Source organism: Stegodyphus dumicola, chromosome X1, assembly GCF_044657685.1.
Source record: "Stegodyphus dumicola isolate Sdum_Otavi_A_Nest chromosome X1, ASM4465768v1".
Classification (NCBI taxonomy): Eukaryota; Metazoa; Arthropoda; class Arachnida; order Araneae; family Eresidae; genus Stegodyphus; species Stegodyphus dumicola.
This window is the reverse complement of record NC_140780.1, coordinates 66,198,783-66,218,463: the sequence shown is the minus strand read 5'-3', so window position 1 is coordinate 66,218,463 and position 19,681 is coordinate 66,198,783.

Sequence of the window (19,681 nt, the reverse complement as noted above, 5' to 3'; positions counted from 1 at the left end):
ACAGTACAACAAATGAAGTCTTTAAAATTATTTATTTATATAACATATTTAAATACAATTCCATAATTTTTTAATATTTTAATACAGAAACAAGAAATTAAATTACAAAAATAATAAAATTACACATATATTTACTAATGCATGTTTAGAGAGCAATTAAAATTAAAAAAGTGAAATGCACTAAAATTATTTTCAGGCCAAAAAATTATATTGGTACATTTCTAATATATTCTTTGTTTGTTATGCTTACATAGCAAGTGTTTTTAGTTTTCTTTTATCTGAATATTTAGAAAAGCTATCATTTTTGAATTTACAATAATTGTTTAAAAGAGTATTTGTGCATGAGTATATAAGCAGTTGCATAATTTTACGTGACAAATGGTTTTTACAGGAAATAATTTTAATTTCCTTACACATAAGAATTTCTAATGTCATAGTGGATATTAAATTACGTTGGTTACATACTTGGAGGAAACTATTTTCATATTCAGGGCTTATGAGCTTCTGTATGACAATAAAATTATGCAGTATTACATTAATGACATCAGCAGATGGGTACTTTAACCCACCTCTATCACAATTATGAATATGTTTGAAATTGGGAGGAATTATTAGTGGTTTTTCAATAACTAAATTACCTCCACAGTCATCCCATTTTAGCCTATTCATAACTGAGTGGCAACAATATCCAGCCAAGTATGCAATTAAAGGTAATTTATCAACCATAGTTTCAAGATCATTATCTGTGACATTAATATGCTTGAAATTATGAAAATATTTTACAATAGATTCATGGGAACTATCATTAATCAAATCAAAAGAGTTAGAAAAGTCATCGATAACAATTGTCCCTTTACTTTTCGATATCATAGTTAGATTTAATACAGAACATGCACGTAGTTTGTTTTCTACTTCAAAAACCTGTCGAAGTGATATATGATAATTTGTTCCAGCCATCCTGCGATATAAACTAAAACGATGTTCCAATTCATCTGTCTGAATTTTACCGGGCAAAAAATACGACATGTTGAGTTCACCTAGACAATACCTACACATTTTTATCATACACGTTGTTGTTAATATAAGAGCAGAAAGTGTCTCTTTTGTCAACCTACCCGTATCACTCTTCATTTCTTTCCATTTCATCAACCAATCAAGAAAATTATTTAAAAATACAAACTTCTTGTCTGATTCATTCCATACTAATGGTTTACAGAAGTCATCACAAGAATGTACCCCCTTGTTTGGTGTTTTAACATTCATTATTGAAAACTACGACGAAAATATTTTAATATATGCAGATGTTTCGTGAAAATTTAACAAATTATGCTTTACTCCTAATTCTTTCAGGCCTTGTGATGTTTGATCGTTGAAAATTTGTAAAGCCAGTTTCACACTTTGACGTTCTAAATTTGTAGGCCACAGAGCTTTACGAGATATTGTATATCCATATTTTAACAAATTACCACTTTCAGCTTCATACATATTTTTTAAAGTAAGAAATGAAGAGGTACATACATTATTTGAAGACAAGTCAAAATTTGGAAAATACATAGCTTGTTCAGGGTTTTTCTGGTTTAACCAATTGTTACGAACACTTTTAATAATATGAACAGAATCAACTGCATAAAACAATGGACGAGTTGCATCAACAGGATGAGGAAATACAAAATTTGATAATGGATTATTAAACAGAGATATACATCTTCTATTAATGGAATTATTGTCACTAACAACAACAATTACTTTGAAACCTATTGCTTCAAGACCAACAATTATTTTTTTCAAAACAGTGAACAAAACTTCAGCTGTCATTTTCTTCGATGGTAATATATGGACAACATCTTTAAAGCAGCACAAAATACTCTGTATCATAAATACATGTGCACTAGAAGCTAAGTTGTCAACTTCCTGGCCAATTCCAACAATATCTCCACTTTTGTAATCAAGAAAAGGTCTGATGTGAATTTCATCCATCATTAATGAAACATATAATTCATGCTCTTTAAGATAGCAAGCTTTTTGCTTAGCATATGCCAAAAACAACATATCATCTGTTTCCTTTTGGGGATTTACATTTAATTTAGAACTTATTTTATGTATAGTACTTGGATGAGGCAAAATTAAATTACCAGATTGTCGGACAAATTTATATGCTTGGGGCGATAACAAATAAAACATAGAAGCTAAAATTAAGGTATTGGATGAATATTGACGATTTTGGGGCTTACATTTTACAAGAGAAAGTTGTTCAATCATGAACTCAAATAAAATTTTATCACCTTCATTTGTGAAACTTAAAGATTTCATCAGGTTGATTATAATTTCAATCGAATTCATTAAGTCTTTAGTTTCTAACATTTCAATATGATCAAGTATTTCATGAATTTCGTTAATATTACTTACTTTTATAGGTAACTCATTATACTTACTACTGATATGAGTCAATAACTTATTTTGAAACGATACAGATAATAAAAGATCTGCAGTAATGTGGACTGCATAAAGCAATTTTACACATCCATCAGTGCATTTTAAATTCAAAAACATCAAGATATTGTCTTTGTGCACAACGTTCCAAAATGTAGAAAATTTATATTGCATACAACAGGTTAAAAGTTCATTAAAGTCTGAAAATGTCCTCGATTTATAATACTCAGCAGCTGATAATTTACTATGAGCAATAGCTTTCATCATGAGGTTTGCTTCTCGTTCCATTTTTTTCTCATTCGGACTTTTTCTCGAGCTACCAGCTTGTGAAGATAAATACGATGGACAGCCATCAAATATGCTAGGAAAAGCGCCTTCTTTTAGTTTTGGTCTCTGCAGTGAAGCTTTAATGATTTTCCCATTTTTTTCATCGAAAGCTGATGTTTCCCAGATGAGGTCATCAGGTTGAAAATGTTTATGGCACACCTATTAAGTAAAAGGAAGACATCATGTAACTAACTTCTTAAAACAACCAACTGTAAAGCAAGATTGAATCACTTTCCTTATAAATAAAAACATTCAAGCTTTGGCAATGCTTTGGGCAGGTTAAATTTTAAATGCATATATGCAAATTAAAATTTTTTTCAAATATTTAAGGATCAGTTAACACTACATATAAAAAATCTGATCATGACAGCATACGACCTCCTGCCTATTCTATGGCTTATACAGCAACGAGCTTCGAAGTATCATTAGCCCTTGATTGTTTGTAAATTAAATGTAATTTGTTGATTCATCAAATAGAAAACTATACACTGAAACCTATTTATACATGTTGGCGGGAGGTAAAAATTATAGCTTGCAGAAAGTTTCCATAGCAGACTAAGAATATTCTACCAACAATTTATTGAATCTTAATAAATTAATTAGGATTACACCTACCCGAGAATATGGAGCTGCTGAGAAGTCCTTCCTAGGTATATTTCTTAGCCACCTCTCTCTAAGAGCATCATTTTTGGGAAAGGAAAATGTATGCACCTTTTCAGTACCTTTATAATTTCCCCGACAACCTGTTACACAGCATTTAAATGGCATATTTTCTGTAAAAACAGTACAAAAATCAGTTATATAAATACTAAATGTTATAACAATTTAAATTTGCATAATTATACATTGAAATTCGATACACCATAAACCAACGGTGTAGAATTTCAAATGTCATTCAAACATTTGAATAAATGAGACTTCAAGAAATTCGTATCTGAAGAACACCTAAGCTTCTATTAAGATATCTATTATTATACTGAAATTATTACTTGCATCAATGATGATAATTTTGATATTTAAAACATGCTGAAACAGTCAAATGAAAATAATATCAAACTTCAGGCGAATCATGTTTAGAATATTTAGAATATTGAACAGTAAAATATATACGTGAAATCTGAAGAAAGACTTTGTTTGGTAAACTAAACACTATTTATGGAATGTTAAGATGAATTTACTGCTTTAATATTTAAATACATTGTATGCAAATACACAGTATAAATTTAGAAACCACATAAAATACATCTTTCAATAGTGATAAGTTAATACATAATTAAATTCACAATAAAACAAACGTTTTTACTAGACTGTTCTTCAAATACTGAACGCTTTGATCACATAACTTTAAAAGTTTGCCATTCTCACTTATACTTACACTCATTATACAATGCACTCACATATTAGCTATACATATTAGCTATTATATTTATTCTACACACTCACATATTAGCGTACATACGTTTGTTAACTGATATACGTAATTATTAATTTAACTAGATTTATTGTATAGGTTTACTTTCAATTACATTTTTAAAAACTGTTAAGCTTTGTATAAATGATTAGGTTAAAAATTCGTAAAACAGTAATGAAATAATAAAAAAAAACTTTTATAAAAGAAAATACGTAACATTAGATACTGCACACATAAAATTAAAACTTCGGTGATGCACTTAAACAAAATATATTAAGTAAATTCAGAAATAATATTAATAATAATAATAATGGCTAATCAATACGGAGATAAACATAATAAGTATACGTGTGTTACTAATAATTAAGCAATTAATACTTAATTTAATTCAACATTAGTAATAGCAAGCGTTTATTTCAATGAACAAAATATAAAGTTACATTTCAATAAATACGAACTTACCAAGTATTTCTTCTCCCCGACAGCACGTGCTAACATTCCAGTCTATGTACACCGCAAAGCAATGGCTTCCCAATTGAGAATCCAAACCTCGAGAACATCACGTGGGCCTACTAACTTTGACGTCACACTTGTTTCTACAACCTGTCCATTGGCTTTATAATCTAGGAGGCACTGGCCAAGGTTAGTAGATAAATGGGGTTGAGCTCTTCCCAATGTTGACATCACTTATTTTCAAAAGTGGGAGAAAATGCCACAAAGGGATTAGTTGTTTTTCACCAGACAAGGGATTAGCTCTTTTTCACCAGACAAGGAATCAGTGATGACACGTAAAAATAAACCTTGTAGTACAGTAACCTTGAAAGGCACCACAAAAAAGATTTTAGGGACTTAAGGAGAGGGAGCACAGCAAAAATTTCCAATTTTCTGTTTTTAGCAGTACCCAAGTTTTAGCATAGATTCTGTGGTGCAGCTAACCTAAATTTGCTCTGGTTTGATTGATTATGACTGAAGAATAAAATGACATCTTCCATATACATGGCAGACATTTATTTAAGCTATGAAGACGTTGAACAACAGAGTAGAAACATATTACACAGCGCTAAGCACTTCTCGCTTACATGCGATACTCACCATTGACGTTAGCTAACTACACAGAAAAGTATTACGCAGAGAACTTGCTTATCATGCGCATGCGCTAGGGGAATCAACGGCCCCCCGGTTGCCAACATACCCACTTTCGCCGTTGATTCACCTATTCCCGAAAAGTAAAACAAACTACATATTAAACAGTATTCAATCCTACAATTGGTACAACAGTTTTGATGTTTAACAGGAGTCAGGGATTTGGGTAACATATCAGCTCCCATTTCACTGGTAGGTTTGTGCTGCACATCCAATTCACTGTGTTCATATACTTCACGCACAAAATGATGGCGAATGTCTATGTGCTTTGTACGGGAGTGAAACACCGAGTTCTTCGTAATTTTCTGAGCTCCTTGATTGCCGCAGTATACTGTTGTTGGGTTTTTCTATGTTGTAACCCAGCTCTTTCAGGAAACGAAGTAGGTAGACTGTTTCTTTGGCAGCCTCAGACAGAGCCATATATTCCGCCTCAGTTGAAGATAGAGCTACACTGTGTTGTTTCCGCGATTCCCAGGTTATGGCTGAACCACTTAATAGATATACAAAACCTATGTAGCATTTTCAATCATCGACATTTGATGGCCAATTTGCATCCACAAAGGCGATGAGTGGTTTTCCTGTTTCATAGATTTTAATTTTCGTATAAATTAGTTTTTGATCTTGGGTTCCCTTTAGATATCGAAGTATTCTTTTCGCAGCATGCCAGTGCTCTTTTCCGGGATTGTTGTTAAATTGACTTGAGAAATTCACGGCGTATGTGATATCTGGCCTAGCAGCTACTGAAAGGTACATTAGTGATCCGATCAGATTTCTAAATGGAACATTTTTCATGTCAGCGATTTCGTTTTTAGGACTCATCCCTTTTGATAAATTTTTGCTATTATCTATAGGTGAAGAAACGGATTTTGCATATTATACCGATTTAAAATATCATCAACGTATTTCTTTTGAGAAATTTTAATTGAATTCTCATTTTGGTAAAATTCTATGCCTAAGTAATAATGTAATTTCCCCAAATCTTTCATTTTGAAAGCAGAAGCTAAACTATCACGAATTGTTTCATACGTTTGCTTAGAATCGATAAAAACGATAAGATCGTCTACATAAACGATTATAATAGTTTCACTGTTAGACTTTTCTTAATATAAACACAATTATCTGAATTAAGAGATTTAAATTTCATAGATTTTAATTTTTCATCCAACCTTTTGTACCACTAACATTCTGACTGTTTAAGACCTTATAATGATCTCTTTAAACGACACACTTTATCTGAATTAGTTTCCTCGCGAAAACATTCGATAATTTCCATGTACATAGGTCATTACAAAGTCTAATTGGTAACTTTTGAGACTGTTTTCTACAGCGTAGGATAAAACAGTTCTTATGGAACTTAATCTAGCAACAGGGGAAACGTTTTCAGTGAAATCAAGACCAGGGATTTGAACACACCCTTCAGCGACTAGCCCAGCTTTGTATTTTTCGATACTGCCATCGTGATTATATTTTAATTTAAGAACCCATTTACTACCAATAACTGTCTTGTTTTCAGGTCTTTTTACTAATTTCGAAGCCTTTTCTTGAATAAGCGAGTTATATTCTGACAGCATGGCATTATGCCAATTTTCAGCATATGGTCCATTTAATGCTTCTTGCACCGTAGGATACTAGTTAAATGTACTTATATCACTAATAGTATATAAGTACTATTGCTATCCTCAACAACATTTTGAATTTGTTCATTTTTATTTACAACTGTATAGTGATATTCCTTTTTAGGCCTTCCTGGCAAACCTGCTTTTATTTTCTTGGGTAGACCAGGCCCCATTTAATCAGGATAGGATGCATTGATTCGCTATCTAAATAATTTGCGCTTTCCTTTTTAGAGTCAAGTGGCGACTCGCTGCCGTCCAGCGGTGATGATTTATCACAACATGCTTTATTTATAACTTTTTCCTCCGGAGCGAAAGGCAGATATATTTCTTGCTCTGAGTCATAACTACAGCAGTTTTCAAAATCATTAATAAATTTTACGTCTCTGCTTATTATCACTTTACGTGCCTCAGGATTCCAAAGTCTATACGCTTTTGATTCATCAGAATAGCCAATAAAAATACATTCTTTAGATCGAATATCAAATTTGCCTATTCTTGGCCTTTTATTTAGTGAAAATGCTTTTTGGCCAAAGGTTCTGAAGTGAGAGACAGCTGGTACTCTGCCAAATATCATTTCGTAAGGTGTTTTTGTTTCGCCTTTTAAACCTCGCGTTGGGCAGCGATTTCGAATGTAAGCAGCCGTATTTGACGGCTTCGGCACAAAATTTCTGAGGCAGATTGGATTGCAATAACAAACATAGAGCCATTGAAACTAAAGTGCGATTTAACCTTTCGGCGACGCCATTCTGGGCTGGCGTGTAAGGAGTGCTCATTTCGTGTTTTATTCCCGCGTCATTAAGAAATTTATTAAAGGCTTTTCCTAAATATTCTAGCCCGTTATCGGTTCGCAGAATTCTGATTTTAGAGTTAAGTTTCTTTTCAAAAGATGCTTTAAAATTTCTGAAAGCTTCTTTAACCTCATCCTTAGATTTAAGAAAATAAACACGAACATATCGAGATTTATCATTGATAAATGTTGCAAAATAAAATGATCCACCTATTGATTCAGTTCTTAATGGAGCACATAAATCAGAATTAATTAGATTTAACAATTCAATACTTCTATATTCAGATTCTTTGGGAAGGGGGGTTGCGGTTTGTTTACTCTGAATTCATACCTTACAAGTAGAAAAAGAGTCATTTTGAGAAAAAGAAAGACCTCTAACTATGTTATTTAATTGAAGTTTTTTAAGATCATTTTCATTTAAATGGCCAAATCTTATTTGCCACTGATCTATTTCCTTAGCAATTGATACAGATTCAAATATTGGCATGACAAAATAAAGATCATTTTCGCGTTTATGTAAAATTACTGTTTCGTTATTAGAATTAATTATTTGAGCACATATTTCTTTGAAAATTACTGAAAGATTATTTGCAGTTACTTTAGACAGTGAGATTAAATTATTTTTTAAATCAGGTACACACAATACATTTTTGAGTTTGATATCTTCGGTTTTAGAACCTATACGAACTTTAAATTTAACAGTTCCTTTTCCGATAGCTTTAACTATTTTATCAGCAGCCAATTTAACATAAGTATCACCTACCTCGTGAATTCCTTGGAACAGTTCCTTGCTGTTACACATATCCGATGTTGCACCACTATCCAGACAAAAAAATGTCTTTAGAATTACTATTTGTACGATATTATGATACGGCATTTTCTTGCTCCAGTGAATTCTGATTTTCTGCAGACATCGCAGTTTCACTAAGGCGTTTGTTTTTAGTTTCTTTACTTTTCTTCCAACATTCCGATGCTCTATACCCATAGATATGGCCGAAGTTGCATCTGTAGTTAACTGGATACTGTCTTCGGTTTGCTGACTTATCTGGTTTCGGTTTAGGAACCGGTCGTTGAGTACACTTCCGATCTTTTGAATAGAACGCATGTTGTGGTTCAGAAGACGATGAATCTTTATTTTTGCGAGCGTTAGCTTCTTCCAACAGTTTAATTTTCAGCATTTCTGGAGGAAGCAGTTCATCACGAGATTCGATGGCTATTCGAAAGCTTTCATAAGAGTCCGGTATGCTATATAAAAGCAAAATCATCCGCAGTGTTTATTTCCATTTCTTTCAGTTTGTCCACAAGAATGAAAAAATCATTTAGATGAACAGTCATTTGTTTAGAATCACTCATTTTTGTAAAAAGCAATTTTTTTAAGAATTGTTGCCTTTCTAGCCAGTACTTTTGATTCGTAAATAGAATGCAATTTACTCCATAGTTCATGAGATGTTACACAATTCTTTACTTGTGAAAGTTCACTGGGTGAGATGGATAGGATTATATCCGCTCGTGCTTTTTGGTCAGTAGTTTTCCATTTAGTAAATCCTTCATCACCAGGTCCTGGTTTCGGAATTTTCCCAGTTACCTAGTTCCAATGATCATTTTTAATCAGTATTTCTTCCACTTGCAACTTCCACGTGTCAAAGTTGTCCTTGTTTAGCTTTTCAATTGAAACTGTATTTGTCGTCGTTATTTTCATTTTAGATGACGCAGCTTGGCTTGCTGAAAGAATTTAATAATGGTGGTTGGGCTGCACAGTTAAGCACTGTCTGGGCCCATAAACAATGAAGAATAAAATGGCGTCTTCCATATACATGTCAAACATTTAAAACCTCTAAAAGTCTTAATCTGGCCCTGGTTGTTACATTTATACTTTTTGTAACCCACTTTGCTGTTCTGAGTATTTTGAGTTTCATATTCTACAGCATTTCTGTTTGAATGAAATTAAGCATATCATCAGTGATATTCCGCTATTTTCCCTTCATTGTTCAACTTATTCTTAAACGTTTAAGGCCATGAAGAAATTTCTTAAATCTTCAGTTATCTTAGACAACAGGTGATCTTTGCAATAGACATGTCCCAGAAAACTATTAAAAAAGAATATTTGGTTGATCTTTACATTATGGTAACTTGGCGATTTTTTGGCGAAAATTTGGGGACCAACTCTCCTACAGCAACCCTATTTTTTTTTTTTTTTCCCGCCGCCATTTTGTCTTCACGAAGTAAAGACATGTTTCTTTTCTTTTTATCTACTGAACACTTCTTCCAACAATCTACTAGCCGAATTACACTTATGCTAGAAATTTTATCTAACAAAACTGCTTAATCATGACAAATATTCACTGCAAAATTGGGAAAAAGTGCACAATACCATACTCCTTACGTGTTTTTCAAAATAACACATACACATAAACCATGTACACGTCGACTTATTTTTACTTAAAAAAACATCCCAGAATTACACAAAAATGGCATTGCGCACACTCTTCACTATATCCATGTACACTGCTTTTTTCTCATAAATTAGAAAAATTTCATGAAAATACATGACAATTTTCTGAATCTTTAAACCCGGTAAAAAGAACATATATGAAATTACCTGATCGCGAAAAAGTATATACCCTTTCGAAATATGAACATTTCCACGTATAAAATAAATAAAATATCCAAAAACTTTTACCTCTAAATTATCTATTATATTATAAACGTCACCAACGAATTCATACCTCAAACATTACAAATGGTTACAAATACTTAGTGTCAAATATTTAAATTATTTCCATGCACCTTTACTTCCACTGAAACGCATACCAAATTCCTACAAACATATAATTCACAAAATAACTATCATTTAATTAAAATATAATTAAATTCAAAAACACTACTTAAATATAAATAAGCACATACATTAAATTAATAAAAATTAGCTTACAATCCTAATTACTTTAAATCATTGCTAATAACAATTTTCCAATAATACCATAAAAATAATATCCTCAAATAATTAAAAATACTAACTTACCTAATCTTCTTCAGGATCTTGATTACGTGGCCGATAAACTTTTCTTATTTCTTCTGCTAAATAAAAAGCAAGGGTATGTGCGCCTGTTTCAGGATCTTTAAAATCATACTTATAGTTGTTTACAGCAAGGTACCAGGTAAAATAAATAACTTAATAAAACATCTTTACTTCTATATCGCACAACCTTAAAAAAACACTTATTACTACCCCTTTCAATCCCACTAAATATCCATTTCGAATTCACTTTAGTTAGGGCCATGGGATCCAAAAATTAATCAACACTGTTTCACACAACACAGAATAAAGCTAAATACAAAATTTCCAAATTTCCCCCCTTTTCCGATTAAAGAACCGTAATTCGTCCATTAATATCACATGACATATCCCATGATCTCTCATTTCCCTCACACAAAATAATGCGTAATCGGAACTGAGTACTGCTCACATTATTACCAAAGTCCCAGGTAGTAACCTTTATCGCCTCCAAAATGTCGCCAAACTACCAGTTACCATATTCTAAAGATCAGCCGAATATTTATATTTTATTTTGCTTGGTAAATGAAGTTAATTATAAGAAGAAACACATTTGCAATTATGCGGTCAATATTTCTTTTCCTTGGATTATTACTACAATATTAGAAAGTTAACAATATATTATTACAGTTTAATATGTTAAACATATTCATGACTGTAAGTTAATACTAAGGAAAGAACTAACAGTTTATTCCAGGATAATAAAATAATGTTAACAAAATCTGCAGGCTTAAATTTGATAAATGTATTTTTAAAGTGCAATCTCCGTATGTACAGATTCTTTCAAATGAATTTGAGAGTGATTAAAATGAAGTTTTCGTTGAAATACGATACCTAAAACTTTTCTCGATTACAATACTTCCCTTACTTCGTAAAAAAAGAAGCCACATGACCTAGAAGATATGGAGTCATGCTACAGAACATATGGACTGATTTCCATTTCCCCTTGGATACAGGTCATGCAGCCAATGAGCCACAAATAGAACACATGTAATGACCGCCGAAAGCTTGGTGAGTTTTCTGCTCTTTTTAGGACTATTATTTATTCTAAAAATGGAAAACATGCAAAATCTGTCACATTATAGACTGTTAAAATCGTCAGTTTCATACTAGATCCGACCAAAAACTATTTTATTTCTTCCGTGCTAGTATGCAATTATTAGCCTTTAAGAACACCATAATCTGTATTTCTACTTCATTTTTTTTTTCATTTTTTATACAGTAAAAATTAATTCCCATACCAAAACTCTGCGTATGATCATTGCAAAAATGCTAGTGTCTTCAAACGATTTCGTCTTTGTTTTGTTCCACTTTGAAGAACTCTTGAGTGGCATGTATGTTTGACGCTATTCTAGCTACCATTATTATCATTTACTTACGATTTAACCAACGAAACAAATTACTGCTTGCTGTGTTGCCACACGACGATGAGTAACAAATACATTTCAAATGTAACTGTGGACAACAAAAGTTTAAAATAACCCTTCATTTAAGAGATTTTCTGCAGAAGGGAATGCTATACCTAATTCATTTTTTTCCTCCAAATAAGCAGACACCAACATATGCACTATTTAAAACATTGAAAAAAAAAAAAAAAAAAAAAAAGGAAAAGAGCTAAGCACGTATTGTAGCATTTTTTGTTTGTCTGTTTTTTTGCCTTATTCCGAATTTCGATCGGCAACTTTAATGTAATATTTTAAATTAAGTTTTCATAATTTATCCTTATTAAGGAGGCTGTATATCTTCGAACACTTTTCTTTTAAATTTTTATGTTTATATATTTAATTTTGGTTTTAAAATAATTAATGATGAAAAAAATGAAGAAGCTGAGTTATTAATTCTGACCATTAATTCTGTATTTTTGGAGTAAAGTAAGAAAACAAGGAAAAAAAAAAAAACCAGCAATATTTACAATAAATCAGAAACACTGTGATAAAAAAGTGTAGTATATTTTCATATTTTGTAAAATTCAGACTTATAACAATAATATTCTCAAGGAGGCAGACTATTATTTTAAAGCTAGGAAGTTATTTAAAAATTTTATAAGCTATAATGTGCAATATAATAAAACAACAAAAAAATTCTCATTAAAATTCATGTTTAACACCTTATAAAAATGCATTTATCAATTAGTAAATGGGCTATCTCCGTACATGAAATGTTCGAAACATGTATACTAAATTTCATAAGATTGCAATTATAATTTTTAAAGATATTGTGTTTCATGTTAGCATTAAAACACGAAAAATGAAAAACGAGATAAACGCATTTAAAGAATTCAAACACTCGATTACTTACTTTTAATCAGTTTGTAAACTTAAAACTGCCGTGCTTTATAACTTATGCCCTCTTTTGTTTCAGAATTTACATTTTTTTGCTTTCTTGCAGCTTTTAAAAATTTTTTCTCTGCTTTTTAAAGCCAATCGGGAAGCGTCGTTTTGCATTGTCAATGCGGTTAGCATCAAATTTTTCATACTCGTTTGCAGTATAGTTACCAATATCTATACCTAATTTTCTAAAGATATTATAACAGCCTCTATAGCCATCATTGAATTATATAACGGCATCATACATTCCAAATTTCATTGTTTTCAGGCAAACGAAAACTTCTTTTGATATTCTTTGGCAAAGAACACAGTTAAAGCTCTCGTTTGCATTCTGAGTCTGTCTGTGCAGACGTTTGGACAATAATAAAATAAACAATATTTTATACCATAAAAATACTTTTTGGTCTTTAAAATGCAATTAAATAAAGCTCTAAGCCATCAAAATAAAAGTAAACAACTCTGACACACCCACTTCGCCTTTTAAATATGTACGTTTGGCGCACTTCTGGTATGTTTTCGAGGACATGGTGTCAAATAAATTATCATAACTCCGATTTAAATGAACGTAGGAACAAAATTCAAACAGTTTTGGAAACATAAGAAATAAGACTTTCATCGAACGTAATAAAAAAGGGGGAGGTTGACAAAAATCTAGGTATACAGCCCCCTTAAACGGAAAGAAAATGGCAGGAAATAGCAATAATGAAGTTTCCTTTTATCCTACTAAAGTGTTTATTTAAGAAAATTCTTAGTAAAAAATAAGAGTAATCATAATCAAACACTGAAAAATTAAGTTTCAATTTCTTTAATATTGCAAATTAGATTTTTTATATGTGAGAAAATCTTGTACTCGGCTGAGAAAATCATTCACACGCAAACTCAAAACCCATTCTTGGCTCCTCTTGCGGTTTTTTAAGTTCCGCTCAATTTATTGACAAGCACCGAGTACCGAAGAACGGTGCAGGGAAATTCTCCCTTCCGTACCTAAAACGGACGGGGGAAAGGGGAAAAGAGGAGAAAAAAGGGAAATCCAATGGAACTAATGCTGGGTGCAAATCCGGATCGCATTTCGTAGCTTTGATCTTCACTAGAGGGTATTTTTTGCTTTTTATGTATACCTCTTTGCTTGACGGTAGTATACGGACCGCATTAAATAGCGGGGTAACGAAAACAAAAATAATGTTACACTTTTTTATTTGAAGAAGGTAGATACGAAATGAAAGAGTCGCACTTTTTCGTACAAGTCCAGTGACACAGATTGAGCTTAATTGTATTATTTAACTTGATTAGAAAAACGTGTTACATCATTGCCCTTATATACACATTAGAATGTATTTACAGCAAAGCAATTTTGTTCATTTTAACAATTACACTTTGCTCGTTTATGTAAAATATGTACAGATCTCAGCATTAGAGCACAGCACCAGATTACTCAAGCAATATTAATTACATACCAATTTGATTTTCAGAACTGAAAGACTGCATTGTGACATGAAAAATATAGGTTTAATTCGCAATTTTTTTGAATATATCTTATAATAATAATAAGTAATGCCTGTTTATCTGGAGAAAGCATTTTTAAGTTATACTTTTGTATAATTAGATAGTGTGATTAGTACCACCAGCAGCTGCGAGGTAAAGTCGTTGACCATTGGTAGTCCAATCTGCTTCAAATCCCAAATAACGGGCGGCTGTATGAGAGTTTTTATACTTTTTTCCATGCGTAATGTGGATACAAGGGAGTTTCGCTTGAAACTTCGTCCACGAAGGCATCTCTCCGTTTGGCAAATACTGTTGTGTATGTCATCATGGTCAAAATAAAATAATACTCAGATTAAAAATTGTGATTTATATTACATACTTCTAAAGCTATATATATATGTAATGCTTTTGAAGCGTAGTCGTGACGTCATAGTGGCAGGCTGGGAAAACGAACAGATGACGCCGACACAAAAATGAAGCAGACGAATTCCCAAACTTTATTTCCACGCATATAAAATTATCTCAGTAGATATTTATCCAATAATAATGAAAATCCGATAAATTTCTATGATTGAATCATAATGAAATATGATAAATTTCTATGCACATTGGCTTTTAAAAAGAAATGAAGTAGGCAGTTAAGCGAAGGTAAAGTAACGCGATGTTGACAGAGCAGCAGTCAGGGAAGGGAAGAATGACGCAATTAATTTGCCAGCAATACTTATACAAAGTTTGATGTTAATTATAGAGACAAGCTATGATTGGTTAATTTGAGGTTGTTATATAATGATGGAAGGATCTCGAATTTGGGAGAACAAATCAATTTAGGGAAGAGCACCAAATCTCGAATCGTTAATTTTGAGGTCGCCAATTATTTTTAAAAGCAGCTAGCCGCCCAGACGGTATAGCGGTTAGGGAAACCTATTGCGATACCAAAAGGCTTGAGTCCGAATCCCGAAGAAAGCATGTATGTTTATAAATGAATAGTGTCTGTGCGGCGTGAGGGCTTTAAATATGTGGAGAGCTGCAAGTTCTCTTGAGAGGTTTATGGTAAGGGAAGAGGGTTGGGAGACCCTCGGATCAATCCTCGCGGGGTGCTTTCCTTCAAAACTGGGGGCGAAACTGAGCGAATTCTTAATGTCTCCTGTATGATGCTCAAGGCTCTTGCCAGGAAAATCTATAATTCACACTAGGAATAAAAAAAAGCTATATTTTGCTCGTATTCTTACCTATTAATCTATATATTCTCATGAAAGGAAAACATTTAACATGATTTGTTTAAAAGTTGCTGCATGTAAAACTGCTATATTGATATATTACTGTGACTAAGAGCTTCTTTCTAAGGGAAAGAAGGATAATTCTAATTACTGCGCTTTTGCAATATACTATAGCAATATTTTCACAAGATCACCCGTACAAGCCATTTTAAAATGATGAGCAGTCTCTCTTGAGAACTCGAAGGGGGAAAATGAAGAAAATAAAAGAAAGAGTTTTAGAGAAATTTGTTATTTGCATTTTCTAAAACCAGGTCTTAATTTCTAAAATTAGAAGTACCGCAGCCCTATGGAAGACCGTCAGCAAAGAGGAACAAAAGTAAATAAATAAATAAAATGACTATTAAAATCATTAATAATTTAAAAATTAAATATTTAATTATCATCAAAGTAATTATTAATTATGTAATCAATATTAATAACTAATATTTATTGATTATTATTTAATTAAATAACAAACTAATTAATCATTATTTATTTAAATAATTAAATAATTAAAATTAAATAACATGTAAAGAGATAAACTAAAAATTAATAAGCGACTTTTTAATACAATTTTATTGCAAAAAATAAAATTTTCAAGACCAAATTTCTACTGAAATTGTTGTTCAGTTACAGAAAAGAAGTGCCGGAGCCTTCTTATTTAGGGCTCTGATGCGCTCCGCCTACAATTATGATTTATCCCCAAAATTAAGAAGTACCGGAGCCGGGCTCCGGCGCAATTTAAGCTCTGTCTAAAACCCTTTCCAGAAAATTTTCTGAAATATATCAAGTATCCAATATTTGTAAAAAATATTTTCAATTTTTTCTCGTATAAATGTGCATAATAGAAATATAAGCCCTTATGAAATAAAATGTAAATGCAAAGCATTATACTAGCAAAAGTTTCATCATAGTCTTTCTTGGTTTTCAAGGAAAAAAAAAAAAAAAAAAAAAATTAAATCTATTTCCAAAGAAAAAGAGAAATTCTACAAAATAGCGAAAAATGTGTTTGTGGAGTAGAATCTGAATTGAAAGCTTAAGAAAATTAAACTATTATGGTAATCATGAATATAGGAAATCAAGAGTTCAATGCTTTTGAAATAATTGACAAGAGGACAACAAAAATGGAGTAATTACAGTGTGTATTGCCTAGGTCTAAAATTACTGCCTATGAAAAATGAATCCACCTTTTTGATTTCTAATGATTTTGTTAACCAAAAATTTTAATTGAATAGCCAACACAGTAATATTTGTCTGTACTTTTTAGGGTAAAAAGTAAATAAATATGCAACAGTAGATATTTAGTTTATTTCTTTGATATGTACGTAATGTTAAATTTTTGATGTTTTCAGGTTTCTTTCTTCATATGGAAGAATTACATGGCAAAATTAAGCATAAAATAAAACTAGATTTAAAATTAATTAAACAAATTTTACCCAATTTTACATTTATAGTCCTTTTTAGCTAAATAAATTGCATAATATTAATTTAGTACTTTTCTGTTAAGGGGGTATCAGTCGCCAAATAAACACCAAAGAGTCAAACGTGGTAGCCTGTTTACATTGTATCATAAATAGCTATGTAATGTTTGATACGATGGCACACCAGCGGCTGAGCTTTAAAAGCCGCTGAACACTTGTAGTTCAGTCCAGTGTTCGAGTCCTGACGAAAGGACTAGTTGCATGGGCGTTTTCGTGGCTTCCTCCGTGTGTAATTTGGATAGGAACCAGTTTCCCTTAAAAAGTCCTTCACGGGTATCCCTCCCTTTCTGTGTAGTGCCTAAGGGCGAAGCGTATAATAAATAAAAAATTGTTCAATGTGCGCAATGCCAAGGCTGTGCTCGATACCGAATCTGTGCAATTCTCTGACTGTTCTGCGAACAGCGATTCTTCCCTTAAACACAATAACCTGTTTTTATTAAAAAAAAAAAAAAAAAATTAAAAAAAATCAAAGAATTGCATTAATTCGTCACTGCGAGCATTAAACATTATATATATTATATTATTTATAATGCATATCATATATACCATCTAGTTAAATTTCGTCCTAACGTTTATGCTTACCGCTAAATGGTGCCCCATTAATAATTTTGTTTGAATACATAAACTGGATATCGCAAAAATGTAGAAGATATCCGGATATTTAAATAGACGTTTATGCAAAATCAAACTGGATATAATTATGTAAAATATTAGCAAAGCAAAACATTTCTTTAGTATTCTCGTGAAATCGCGAAAATCGCTTTTCTTGAGAAAAGAGAAATACCACTAAATCTTAAAAGCTCGTGATGCATAAAATTTTATCTATATATGCAAATATTCTTGCATTCCTTCCATACATATGAGGCTTTCCACCAGCAGTTTAGGCAACATGTGTTAGGCAAGATGTTAACTGGCTTGTGAGGCTAATTCCTCATTCTATAGCTCTATATAATAGAAATCTTCCAACTCTGGCTGCCACTGTTGACATTTGCAAGAAATACATAATATAAATGGTTTACTTAATTATGGCAAAGCACACTAGGGCTATCTGCCTAAGGGGAGGGATGCCTTCGTAGAGGACTTTCTAAGGGAACTGGCTAGTATACACGTTACACATGGGGAAAACTACGAAAGCCCTCATGCAGCCAGCCCGTTCGCGGGATTCGAACCTTGGACCGAACTACAAGTGTTCAGCGACTTTACCGCTCGGCCGCTAGGGAGCTGTGATATTAATGATTCGAATTCAAAACTCTGGACTCGAAATCAGTCCAACTGATTTTTGCATTGTTTGAAAGATAGAAATGTAACATTCTAAAAATATTTTTAAAACAGATTAAAAAAAATTTGGTGATATTTCTATCCAAATACCAATGAAAGGTTTTAACGACATTTGATTTAAATGGAGCGTATAGATTGGGGACAAAGTTATTATGCTAATTTACATTTTTGAGAAAGTATTAAAATCTGAGAATTTTGCAAAATAACTGAATAGTCATCCCATTTAATTCTTCATCTTAATCCAGTGCGTGACTTCAAAAATCAAACTGTTGAATTTTTGAATAACTCTTGAGAGAATTCTATTTGTTTCGTTCTCGTCGTTTGATTATCTTTCTTTTTCCCCTTATACATTTTTTAGTACTCACTTTCCTTTTTCTGCTTGTATCTTGCCTTATCCGAGATACTCAACTTTCGAAAGTGAAGACCAATCTTACTGTTCAAGAAACTCATAAACCCCGATTGTATCCCTAAGGAAGTCCACTTCTCGGAAACACCTTTTGTTGAGCAGCAGCAACAATCCAATCCCTTCTGTTATTCCTGCGGCATCTGCTTATGTTTGTTCAGATGACAATAGAGACTGATTGTAGTAACAATATTGTCAAACAAAATTTTGCAAAATATGTTTCGTCTTGATCTAAGTTAGATAGTGAAGATTCATTTAAATAATATAAACTTACGTCTGATAAATTAAATTGCACTTTCTGATCTTACGAAATTCTAATTTCAATAAGTTTATAAAGAGATTTAATTCACTTGCAGAAAATATTTTCTCGGGTTTTCCCGGTTCTGCAACGTTTCGTGCTATATAATTCCATTTGGATTACATATTATGTATTATTATCAGCATATGGATTCCAAGTATAACATTTGTTCCAATCAGTAGCCGAATGGCTAAGACCGCTGAATACTGGTAAAGCGATCCGGGTTCGAATCAGGGAAAGAGGTTAGCTGAGTGGTTGGTTTTTACTGTTTCCCCATGTGTAGCGAGAATACGAACCAGTGTGCTTTAGAAAGTCTTCAGTGAAGGCATTTCTAACTTTAGGCGAATTTATGCTATTAGTTATATAGACTTAGTTCCGATAATTCTA